The sequence below is a fragment of the Salvelinus sp. IW2-2015 genome, linkage group LG4q.1:29 (genome assembly GCF_002910315.2).
Source record: "Salvelinus sp. IW2-2015 linkage group LG4q.1:29, ASM291031v2, whole genome shotgun sequence".
In the NCBI taxonomy this organism is placed as follows: Eukaryota; Metazoa; Chordata; class Actinopteri; order Salmoniformes; family Salmonidae; genus Salvelinus; species Salvelinus sp. IW2-2015.
This window is the reverse complement of record NC_036842.1, coordinates 44,778,484-44,789,801: the sequence shown is the minus strand read 5'-3', so window position 1 is coordinate 44,789,801 and position 11,318 is coordinate 44,778,484. Positions and strand designations below refer to the sequence as shown.

The window sequence follows — 11,318 nt, the reverse complement described above, 5'->3', positions numbered from 1 at the left end:
CGATCGAAGGGAGAAGCGGAGACGGGAGCAGAGAGGGGAGACGGAGGGAAGGAGTGGGGGGAAAGCAGGATGTCGAGCGCCCTGGTGGAAGAGATGAGGGAGATGGTGGAGGGGCTAGCAGGGAGGGGGGCCGATGTCACCCCTTTGCCGCCATCTCCGAAGAGGAGAGTGAAGAGGAGGGTGCAATTGACGGACGGAAGGAGGGGGGGGGTTTGCCAAGCGAGTGATGGGGGAGGGAAGAGTTTCCTTTCTCTCGCTGGCATCCTCAGCCCCTCAACACTTAGGAGGGAGTGATTCCCAAGGTGGGGCTTTGGGCTGGGTGTCGGTGGGGGGGGATCTCAGCTCCTGTTTGAGGAGGTGGGGTCCCCTACTCTCGGCCCGGCAGCCTACAGGAAGGGAGAAATGGAGGGCTGTGGTGGGGAACCCAAGATGCAGGGCACTCCGAGGCCTAACACTATGCCAGCATCCTGGGTTAGAGAGATGGAGGAGGACGGGGGGACATCAGGAGAGGAGAAGACGTCCCTGCCGGATGAGATGGAGCATTCGGTGAGTCTCCTGTTTTTTGTTGGTTTGGGTTAATTTTTGAAGGTTTGATTTAATTTATAATGAACCTTTCTGTTAATTTATTCAGTTTAAATGTAAGGGGTTTGAGGGATTTTGTTAAGAGGAGGGCGGTTTTTAGTTTCTTAGAGGGGGTTAGTATTGATGTTTGTTTTTTACAGGAGGTTCACCTGAGGGATGGAGGGGATGTTGACAGGTTTAGGAGGGAGTGGGATAAGGGGGAGTCAGTTTGGGGTATAGGTGGGGTTCATTCAACGGGGGTCGGGATTTTGTTTGGGAATAGGGAGGTGAAGGTAGAGGGCATTTTTGTTGTGATGCAGGGGAGGGTTTTGGGGGTGGATATCACTTTTAGGGATAGTAGGTATAGGTTAGTGGTGGTGTATGGGCCACAGGTGGCGGCAGACAGGAGGGAGATGGTGGACTGTCTGGCACCCCTGTGTGTTACAAATAGGCACTTGGTGATAGGAGGGGATTTTAATATAGATTTAGGGGTAGGAGGGGATAGCAGTGCAGGTGCTATCACCGGGCTAATGGCTTGCCATGGTCTGGTTGATGGTGGCTTGCACACTACTCCGACAATGGCCGGTCCCACATGGCGCAACTCCCGGGGGGTTGCGCGGAGGCTCGACTACATTTTTCTATCCAGGTCTTTGGGTCAGTTGTCTGGGCGGCTGTTGCCTGTTTTCTTTTCGTACCACGACGGGGTGTTCCTGCAGGTGGGGTCGCCAGTCTGCCTCTTCGGTAGGGGGTACTGGAAGTTAGATCGGGATGTGCTGGAGGAGCAAGCTTTCGTTGATGCCTTTTTTGGTTTCTTTCCGGGGCTTGAAGGCCTCCGGTCCATGTGTGAGGGGGTGTTAGAGTGGTGGGATTTAGTTAAGGTAAGGATTAGGGCCTTTATAATAGGATTTTGAAGGGGGAAAAAAGGGAGGAAAGGAGGGAGGTGGATCGTATCCAAAGGTTAATCGAACTCGAGTACGAGGCAGGCAACCTCGGCGGGTCGATTGACTGGGAGAGATCCGCAGCCCTGAAGGCGCAGCTCAGTGAGCTGCAGGAGCGGAAGGCTCGAGCTTTCCTGGAGCGTGCGCATAATGGCTTTCTAGAACATAATGAGACTTGTTCCGCTATGTTCTTTAAGTCGGTAAGGGCCAGACAGAGTAGGAAGGTAATGCATGGGGTTAGGGAAGAAAATGGTAGTATAGTTAGAAAACCGGAGGAAATGGTCAGGGTGACAACTGACCATTTCCAAGGTTTTTTAAGGAAAGTGAAATAGATGAAGAGCAGGGAAATGTGCTTTTAGAACACTTGTCCCGGCAATTGCCGGAGGACATTAGAGAAGCGATGGAGGCTCAGATCTCCCTCGAAGAGGTTGAGAGCGCTCTCAGGAGGATGGGAAAAGGGAAGGTGCCTGGGATGGATGGGCTGCCGGCCGAGTTTTACCTCAAGTTTTGGGGGATACTCGGACCGGTGGTCCTCGAAGTCTTGAAGGTTATCCTCGAGACGGGGGTCCCGGGGGGATCAATGGCCGTCGGTGTGCTGTCACTTCTTTACAAGAAGGGGGACGCCACAGACCTTGGCAACTGGCGGCCHTTGACCATGCTGTGTGTAGACTACAAGCTGCTTGCAAAGGTCCTAGCGGATCGGTTGCGCACAGCCCTTCCCTACGTCGTTCATGAGGATCAGACGTGCGGGGTAGAGGGCTGCTCTGTCAGGTGGAACCTGCAGTTGGTCAGGGACTCCATCGCTTGGGTAGAAGATAGAGGGTCTTTTCTTTACAGGGTGTTAGGTATATTAGGATTTGGGGAGAGTTTATAGGATGGATCCGTACTTTATGTCGGAGCGGGGTGCCGGGTTAGCGCAAACGGTCACTTGGGTGACGTTTTTGACCTCTCGTCAGAGGTCAGGCAGGGGTGCCCGCTCTCGGCCCTCCTCTTCTTCTGGACATGGAGTATCTGGGGGCTGCCATTAGGGCAGACACAGGGGTGGAGGGCTTGCTGATCCCTGGAAGCGGCGGTCTACGCGTCAAGTTGACGCAGTACGCCGACGACACTTCCTTGTTTCTTTGCAAGGACTCGTGCCTGACAAGGTCCCTTGCCATTATTGGGGGGTCTGGACAACAGGCTCAAGGACCTGAATTGGTTGAGCCTCCACAAGTGCTTGCCGGTACGTTCCATCATGTACCGGCATAGCTTGGCGCGATCCCCCACCTGTCCAAGACCATCTTGTGGCAGGGAGGAGACTGTGCGCCATGCCTTTTGGGACTGTGCCTTTGCCGGAGAAGTATGGGCTAGGGCACGGGTGTTGTTAGGAAGGGTAAGAGGGGATTTTGTTTTGACATGGGAAAGGTTAGAGAGAGGAGTAGGGAGAGCGAGAGGAACGGATAGGGATAGGTTTCTGCTCTGGCTCCTTATGAGTCTCTTTAAACGGCGGCTGTGGGAAGCCAGACAGAACATGGTAAAGACAGGGAGAGATTGGGGTGTGGAGAGGATAGTGAGGAGGGTGGAAGAAAATGTGAGGGGGAGGATGAAGAGGGAGGAGAGGAAGTGGGGGCAGCATGCTGCCCGGGAGAGGGGGAAGGGGGGTTTAGGACTGTGGTAAAGGAAATAGGTTAGGTATGGGGAAAGGTAGGGATTTAGGTATGTAATTTATGTGGGCATTGAGGGGGAGGGAAGGTGCTCCCCTGAGTGTTAATTTGGGGTTTCATTTGTTTTGTAATTTCAAAATGCCTTGTGTTGATTTTATTGATAATGATAATGATGATTGTTGATGGTTTGTTTATTATGCTTATGTTTTTGAGCAGTAATAAAATCTTTTAATCATCATCTGTTCTTATCAGTTTAATATTTGATACGTCCCCCATCGGGGGACTACATATTAAATGGATTTTTCGAACAGGGAGTCGGAAATGGGGCTTGCTCCGTCCGCTCCATGCATCGACCCGGTATTGTAGTACCTCCGGGAACGGTGCAACACATTTCTCCCGTTGTCAAGGAAAGAAAATACACAAAGCTATGTAAACAGCTGGCAGAAGAAGAAGAGAAGGAAAGAAAAAATATGGAACATCCAAAGTGAAAGAAGGGCGAAGCGCCCTCCATGGGTTCCCCCGTTTCCCGCCATTTGACTTTAAAAAATCAAATAAAAATGTTGGCCAGGATAGTGTGTGTGTGTGTCTCTGTCCTGTCTGTCCTGTCTGTCTGTCTGTCTGTCTGTCTGTCTGTGACTTTTTACCCACAGCCCTGGAAAAGTTGGCAGAGTGGGTTGGGTGACCACCCACCCGCGAGATCCCGGCCTAGAGTGCACAGAGTGTGTCTCGGGCCCCGACCTCTGACTTCCATACATGAAGGGCACTTTTTGGCATTTTCTGTATGACCGATGAGAAACTCCATATTGCAAATGTATGGTCCCTTACTAGTTGTCCGCAAATGTTTGTAAAATTAGCCTACGTCGGCGGGCTGTGCACCGGGGCCAGATCTTCCAGGAAGTCATCAAACAAAGTCTCTTGGACATTCGTTTTCCGTTTTATAAAATGTAAAAATGTTGGTAATCTTTCCGCTGTCCCGGTAAATTCCATTTCTGTGATTTTCTGAAATAACACACACTCATTCAACCCTCTGTAAATCAGTAATTTCATCACTTAAAGACTCAATATTCTGTAAGAACCTACCCCAAGGAGGATATGTATTCACTTTCAGCTTCCTGTGTCAACTGGAAGTGCCTTAAATTGGGGTCATAGGGGCTGTTTTGAAGGGTTAAAAAGGTCAAAACTTCATATGTGTGATTAGGCAACCCTCATGAACTGTAAATCAGTAATTTCTCCCAACAGATGTCAAAGAAAAACTCACACATACACACAGCAAGGATGGAGTGACACAGTGTGGGGCTTAAAGACACACAGAGCCTGCAATGGCATTACCATAATCTCTAGGCRGTGCCGAGTTCAACGAGATTCCCCGCTTGAACGTAGCTCCCTCGGTCTGAGCGCAGTGACCGTGAAAAAAAGTAGGCCCATAATGAAGCCTGGCCCTAAATTTCAGGTGCTGTTGGGTGACAGCCGCCTGACTGATTCATGTAACCTCATGAGATTGTAATTCTAGTCTAAAATGTTTTTTTCTTTTTATAAGGTGTGTTTATCGGGGGATCAGGAAGACCTGTGAGGGCCCCAATTCAAATTATAAGCTGAGGGAKAATTGTGCCTCAAAGGTCAAGAGGGTGATGCAATTTTTTAACTCCATGGCGAAGAATGAGACCTACCAGTCCACTCTCATTTTCCTGACAGACTATGACAAAATAAGGAAGTAAGCAGAGTTCTRTCTTTCTCTTTAGTCTCACAAGCATTAATTAACAATACAGTATTTGATTGTGTGTGTGTTTTAGATGGGTTCAATTCCATCACCACAGTCAACCACTACACCTTGACTATTGGRGCATTTCTTAAATATACCGAGGAGACCCCTCCACCTGCCTGCCGGCTGACCGTAAACCAATGGAAGGGGATCAACCGGTTTATGAAGGGCATTAAACGACCAGTTTCCCTTCACCAGGTAAAGGTGAAAGACAACAAGGAAGGCAAGGTGGTGTCCAAAAAGAMCCTGCTGGAGTGCCAGTCTCTTGCCAAGGCAAAAATACKTCAAGTSCTGAGTAAGTTTTTCTCAATCTGTGATGTCACTGTTTWTACACACTTATAGATGTCAGAGATGTATAGAGTGCATTATGGAGTGGGATTATGAAGCTGCCTTTTTATATTTTCATGTTCCCACAGAAACATTGGAAAAAACAAGGACACAGGAATCAGTAATGGTTWTATGGATACCTGTGTGCCTACTTTACCTACATATACGGCCACAGACTAGGCCTGTATAAAAACATGTTGGTGAAAGAGGTGGAGGAGGAAAAATGTGACCAGTCTGGGGTGTATCTGATCAATGTCAGTCTATAAAATACAGCTGGCTGTGTTTATTTGTTTGTTCGCTTGGTTGGTTATTTTTGGAAACAATTGCAGTCACCGGAGCGTAATGTGTATTTTTGTGTTTTTTTTCTATTCAATTTCTATTAGGTGGGGGAACACAAAACTAATCGAGAGTATGGCATGGTCCAGATGTCGCTGACGAAGGAGGAGTACAGTTGGTTTTCAGACTTCCTGAAATTCAAGCACTGTCTCTCAGGGGGAAAGAAGGCCCAGCARTTATTTTTCAATTCCACAAARACTCAGCTGAAGAAKCTGCCTGCCTACCTGAGGGAGGTGTGGAAGGAGATGGGTCTGTCCGAAAGTCCTACCTTCACTGACCTGCGGACCTCCATTGTCACTCATGTAGGTCAGATTAGATAGGAATCTAATTATTGTAAGATCCTATTGTAAGATCCTATTCTAATGTTGTCTGAAGTAATATCAATAATATTATATATTTGTMTGTGTGTGGGTCTTACAGGTAAAAAACATGCTCCCGAAGATTGACAGGGAAAGGGTGGCCAACTTCATGTGCTACAACATCCAGACGGCAGACTAATTTTATGCCATCAATTTAAATCCATCCTAAGCCAATGAAACCAGGGCACTCTTTTTGAGGCTGCACTGAAGGGGGAAGATACCACAGTCGCCGCAGAGAACCAGCCCTCCACCTCAGGAAAAAGAAAGCGGAAGGTGAGAGGACGCCTCCCTCTCCGAGGGGAGCACCACCCCTGAAGAGACCAAGGTGATGTACCAGGAGCCTGGCACGTCCGCCGGGGACTCGGAGGAGGAAGGTGAGGAACAGACGGCCAGACAACCTCCAGTAAGATCAGCTATTCTGACAGGACACATTCAATTATCAAAATGTACTTGTAAACTATGTAACAGTCAAGTGTGAATTTTGAGATATCTAATTTCTTGTGTTTGCTCTGTCAGAAGACACCCTCCAAGGTGACCAATCCTCAGGTGGAGATGGAACTTACCCCAAAGAGGAAGCAGACGATCTTCAGGCHCCGCATGGTGGTCGCCATCAGCCCCATGCTAGTCTCACCCCTCAAAGTGAAGATCAAGTCGCACCACCACTCCCCCATTGAAAGGTATGCACCAACTTACTCAAATAAAGTCAGACAAAAAAATGCCATTGCCTCAAGGAGGTTAAAGCTGCAGGAGAAGGTGCAAAAGGAAGGAGGGTAGCCCTGATGCAGCTCGAAGGAAGGGGAGCCGACCAACAACAGGACTTCCTCTTCCGAATACTCATATAGATTCTCACATTTACACTGTTCTGATTTTGTTTGGTGTGGTTTTCTATTTTGGTGTGCTTGTTTAGATTTTTGTTCAATTTTCTATTTTGGTGTGATTCTTTATAATGTAAAGGTTTGTTCTGTTTTATTAAATAACTATTTCAGTAATTATTTGTGTTGTGCTTTTTTAAGGTTTGTATTTAGTTTGTCACTTAATTTGTAAGTGTTGAACTTTCACTGCCTTGTGTTATTGTCTGTGAASGTTGGAAAAAATATTTTGSCTTTATTGGCATGGGAATCATATGTTAACATTGCCAAAGCAAATGAAGTAGATAATAAACAAAAGTGAAATAAACAATAAAGTCCTGCTGTAGACRGTACTACTGCTGTTCAGGAAGCACAATTTGTACTAGAAACTTAGAAAGGCCGAAATAAACACTGAAAAATAACAAATGGCATCACCATAATCTCTAGGCCGTGCAGAGTTCAACAAGACGCCCCGCTTGACCGTAGCTCGCTCTGAGCGCGCAGCGACCGTGAAAAAAAGCAGGCCCAAAATGAAGCCTGTCCCTAATTTCAGGTGTTTTTGGGGCTAGCGGTGGAACCGTTAAAGTTAGAAGGACAATTCAACCACAGGAATGTTCCCAAGGTCCTCCCGATTTGCAAACCTTGACCGTGTGGCATTAACCCTTAACAGTGAAACAGGGTTTTTTCATCTCACAATGACATCTCTCCCCCTAAATTCAACCTGAAGCCTATGTGGGTTATGAATGCCATATCAAACTGTCTTCGATGACAATCCATCCGGCCACTATGAGGACTACCTGTGTTGATTCTAAGCTTKCTGGAACAACCGGAAGTGGTTAAAATCACCCTAAAAGTGTTTTTGCCATACTCAACCTGCAGTTTGTGAGAAATAGTGCATTCAACCCTGTGTAAATCAGTCAGTTCTTAACGTAAAGACTTAAAACTCAGGATTCTGTAAAATCCTACCCCAATGAGGATATGTGTTTACTTTAAGCTTCCTGTGCCAACCGGAAGTGCTTTTAATTGGGGTCACAGGGCCTGTTTTGAAGGGTTAAAAAAGTCACATCTTTCCAAAACGGTGAGTTATGTAGCTCTAGAAGGTTCTCAGAATGAGAAACAGCCTCGTACATTTGCAATAACTTGAAWTCATTTTGACCATCACGAAAATGACGACATTTAGAAAAGTCCAAGAGTCACAAGACTAGGTGCATTGAAACCGCCTCCGCCCATAGAGACGGACCCCAACAATTGCCCCTGGTTACTTTGGACATTTTTCAAWWMWTTMTWATAAAAACAACCGTCCCACTTCTCCCTCATCATACATGACAAATAGACKATCTAGGTTGATTCATGGCTTAACATYGTGCTATATATAATTTGAGCAGTATAAATGCCATTTGGACATGGTTCACTGACTTTTGGGTTCGGAAACCAACTTCCTATGATCGTACATGGTAAATGGACATAACATCCTGAATTGGGCACTTTCAATACTTTCATATTGCATTTGGACATTTATTATGGCATTTGGCAATGGTTCACTGACTTTTGACTTCGACTATTGACTTCCTTTGAAATCACATTGCAAATGTACAAAACATATGCCTTATGGACAAGTTTTAAAAAAAATATGACAAAAGTATGTTCATACAGTTCTTATACATGTATAATTGACCCCCAAAAAATGAAAAATTCGAAAAATGTTCCAGAAAGCACTTTAACTTCTTTGGGTAGGGGGCAGTATTTTCACGTCCGGATGAAAAGCATGCCCAGACTAAACGGCCTGCTACAAACCATAAAAGCAGAATATGCATTATTATGAGTAATTTGGATAGAAAACACTGAAGCTTCTAAAACTGTTTGAATATGTCTGTGAGTATAACAGAACTCATCAGGCAGGCAAAAACCTGAGAAAAAAAAACCAACCAGGAAGTGGGAAATCTGAGAAGATACAGTGGGATATTGGTAATGTTGCACTTCCTAAGGCTTCCACTAGATGTCAACCTTGTCTGATGCCTCAACTGTTTAGTGGCCGAAGGAGAGAGGAATGAGTAAGGTTTATCATGACTAACATGCCCTGACCATTGCGTTCACGTGAGGGCGAGCTCTGTTCCATTTCACTTCTGAAGACACGGAATACTCCGGTTGAACATTATTGAAGAATTATGTTAAAACATCCTAAAGATTGATTCAATACTTCGTTTGTCATGTTTTTACGGACTGTAATATAACTTTTTTAACTTTTCGTCCGCTGGACCTGCCCGCGCCGACGTGAGTTTGGAAAGTGTACTGAACGCATAACAACAAGGAGGAATTTGGACATAAATGATGGACATTATCGAACAAAACAAACATTTTTGTTGAACTGGGATTCCTGGGAGTCATTCTGATGATCATCAAATAAGTGAATGTTTATAATATACTTCTGACTTCTGTTGACTGCATAATTTGGCGCTATATTTGTGTCTTGATTGGGTTCTGAGCGCCGACCTCAAGATTATTGCACGGTTTGCTTTTCCGTAAAGCTTTATTGAAATCTGACACAGCGGTTGCATTAAGGAGAAGTGCATCTAAAATTCCATGTATAACAGTTGTATCTTTTAGCAATTGTTTATATGAGTATTTCTGGAAATTGATGTGGCTCTCTGCAAAATCACCGATGTTTTGGAACTACTGAAAAACGCGCCAATGTAAACTCAGATTTTTGGATATAAATATGAACTTTACCGAACAAAAACATACATGTATTGTGTAACATGAAGTCCTATGAGTTTCATCTGATGAAGATCATCAAAGGGAGTGATTAATCTTATCAATATTTCTGCTTTGTGACTCCTCTCTTTGACTAAAAAATGGCTGTGATTTTCTGTACTTGGCTCTGACCTAACAATCGTTTGGTTGCTTTCGTCGAAAGCCTTTTTGAAATCGGACACTGTGGCTGGATTACAACAAAGTGTATCATTTAAAATGGTTAAAAACATGTATGTTAGAGACTTTAATTATGGATTTCTGTTGTTTTGAATTGGCGAACTGCAGTTTCCACTGGCTGTTGACGAGGTGGGACACTACCGTCCCACATACCCTAGTGAGGTTAAAGTGTGCCGAATTTGTATTCAGCCTCCACGCGTAGTCCGGGACTCCATGATTTTTTTATTGGGCGATGCAGAATACAAGGCAATTACGAGAGGCTCGCGAAAGCAGGAAGATCTTGCAATGGCTGTGGTGAGAGTGGCATCCACTGCACGTGTACTGGGCCGACAAATTGTGATGACATGGAACAACAGGAGGAGGTGGTAGAAGAGAGTGTGACGGAGTAGAGGACGGGATGGAGAAAAAGGAGGCCAGGATGGTGAAGGAAAAGAGGGTGATGATTCTACTGTGGCAGATGGGGATGGAATCGTGTCTAGCATGGACGGAGAGTTCTTGGACGGCGTCATCAAAGATGGAAAGGAGCCTGAGGGTGGAGGAGGAGTGTCGGCCACGGATCGTTTGAAGGTGCAGGGGGTGCTGATCATGAAGGTTTTATATCTGAAACTAATCCTGAAAATATGGAGGTGAAGGGTGTATCCTCGAAGAAGGACTCTGTGGGTGACGTGTCCTCGGATGAAGTCCAAAGGTTGAGAAAAGAAGAGAAGGAAAGGAGGCAGGTCAAGATCAAGAAGAAGAAAAAGAAAAAGACTGGGTCTTGATGATGGAAATAATAAACATCATAATCCTACTCATGGTGAGTCATATGTCTGTCAATATTAATGGACTAAGACATATGGAAAAGTTAGACCAGACAGGAAGCCTACTTCAGGCTGATATTTTATGCCTTCAAGAGACACTGGACTGACAGTATGATGGATAGAGTAAGAAAGCAGTGGATGGATTTGCTTTATTTTAATAATGGTAGGGAGAGGACGTGTGGGGTTGAAATTTTAATTAAGTGGGATAGTGTACAGAATATTAGGGAAGTGCACAGTTGAGTGTAGGCTTTTAAGTGTTACATTTTTTGAATGTTTATGCACCCAATAAGGAGATTGACCGAGCCGTGTTTGTTCAGTCACTTGAGCAAAATTGTGTGGCTAACTATATTGGTTGGGGGTTTTTGACGTTCGTTTGACTAAACTGGACATGCATTGTTGGAGTGCATTGTTGTGCTCTGATCCGTCTAGGCTAGTCTTGCTAGGGGTAATGAGGGATCATCGTGTGATGTATGTCGGGGTATGCATCCAGGTAAGAGCTTTTTCGAGGACGCAGGTTGTTTAAAACGGTCTCAGGCAAAGCCACATTGATTAATGTTTAGCGGCTATAAATGTGGTGCAATATGTTCACAAGATTAGGTATGATTTAAAAAGTGATCATGCCTCTCTTGGGTTCCTGCTGGGTCATAGTGTGCCTAATAGAGGGCGTGGTGTATGGTATTTGAATGCTGAGCTACTAAAAGAAGAAATATGTTGATATGATTGCCGATTGTATTAAACAGAGAAATGTTTAGTGATTTTAAATATGATAATATTAGATTGCGGTGGGAGGGTCTAAAAGAGAAGATTAGAGGGTTGAGT

General features: G+C 45.3%; 1 pseudogene; it reads left to right on the top strand.

Annotated features, from left to right (window-relative positions):
- Nucleotides 1-3,365: 3,365 nt before the first annotated feature.
- Nucleotides 3,366-3,533, top strand: LOC111962874 (U2 spliceosomal RNA; annotated as a pseudogene).
- Nucleotides 3,534-11,318: the final 7,785 nt, after the last annotated feature.